Source organism: Myotis davidii, unplaced genomic scaffold, assembly GCF_000327345.1.
Source record: "Myotis davidii unplaced genomic scaffold, ASM32734v1 scaffold135, whole genome shotgun sequence".
In the NCBI taxonomy this organism is placed as follows: Eukaryota; Metazoa; Chordata; class Mammalia; order Chiroptera; family Vespertilionidae; genus Myotis; species Myotis davidii.
This window is the reverse complement of record NW_006289813.1, coordinates 7,778,615-7,780,133: the sequence shown is the minus strand read 5'-3', so window position 1 is coordinate 7,780,133 and position 1,519 is coordinate 7,778,615. Positions and strand designations below refer to the sequence as shown.

The 1,519-nt window shown below is 45.4% G+C and overlaps 1 pseudogene; it reads right to left on the bottom strand.

Annotated features, from left to right (window-relative positions):
- Positions 1-384: 384 nt before the first annotated feature.
- Positions 385-985, bottom strand: LOC102758747 (annotated as a pseudogene).
- Between the last annotated feature and the right edge of the window lie 534 nt (positions 986-1,519).

Here is a 1,519-nt window from a genome sequence, read left to right as displayed (position 1 = left end):
GCCTGCATCCAGGGACATTTGGGGAAACAGAGGTGTGTGGTTAGAACATGCACCTAGGTTCTCTGGTCAGTGCTGTCCAAAGCCCCTCTCTTCCCGGGGCGGGGGCGCTGTTCTCCCATCTCACATGCTGATTCACTGACAGTATTTAAATTTAAAACCAACGAGCACTGAGAAATGTGTCGTCTATGAACAAAGTCTGGGGAGGAAAACTGAGAATGAAGCACTCAAATTAGAAATGAAGAAGTAAAACTCTCTCTTTTTGCAGATGATCTTATATATAGAAAATCCCAAAGAATCTACAAAAAAACCTACTAGGGCTAATAAATGGATTCAGCAAAGTTGCAGGGTATGTGTTTGACAGCAGGTTCAGGTAGAGGCGGTTCCTAGGCAGGACTGATACTCTGTGTTCTACTCTTCCACATGAAGAGACCCATGCTGGTTGCCGGTGGTCATGGGGAACAGCCAGATGAGATCAACCAGAATGCACTGATTTCGAGGCTTTGTGTTCATATTGCCCTTGGCCCCTTCTCAATCGACTTCCCAATGTCCTTGCCTTGGAGCTCGAGGTTGATGGCTCTCTCAAATATGCTCAGAAGTTGATTATTATAAATGGCCTGTCCACTCTTATAGTCTGCAATGACCTGTGGCTTCTCACTGATTTTCATCCCCAGATCCTTCTGCATCAGTCCCTGGCCCTGTGGATCACCCTGCTGACCTCCAGGGTCACCCAGTTGTGGTGCAGCTCCTCAGTCTCCTGGTCCCGCTTGGCATGTTCTTGGTAATCGAATGCTGTTTGTTCTGGCCGGCAGCCCATTTTGTGGAAGCTTCCACATCTCCTCTTCTCTGAGCCACTAAGATGGCCTGCCTGGACTTGGCATGTGCAGCTATGGGGCCCTTCTTGTGCAGCATCTTCACCGTGTCCCCGTTGCTCTCGGCCATAGTAGGGCGGGCAGGTCCAGTGGCTCTGTGGCAGCTCCATGTTACATGTATTTTAACACAACTCAAAGAGTCACATAGTGTATGATTCCATTTACATGAAATATTCAGAGTAGATAAATCCACAGACAGAGAGCACATTAGTGCTGGGAAAGGGTGGAATCGGGGGAAACTGCTTAACAGGTGTGGGGGTTTACTTTGAGGTGACATAAATGTTCTGAAACTAGATAGAGGTGGTTTCACAGCATTGTAAATGTTACTAAATGCCACTAAACGGTTTGTTCTAAAATGGTTAATTTTATGTTATGTTAATTTCACCTCATAAATTATTTTTTAAAATTATTTATAGTACCTTCCAGAAATTGTGCTAAGATCTTTTTCCTCCTTTGTTGCTGTTGCTCTCTATACCCAATCCTTGTACATGCTTTTCCTATGTAATGTTGTGCTTTGGGGACAGGTTACATTAATCTCCGAGGATAGTCAGCACATGTCACTGGCCACTGTGAGTCTCTGTGCTACAGTCAAGGATGGTAGAGTCTCTGGACACACAAATGTCAGTTTGAGAATGAAATGCTCACACCTT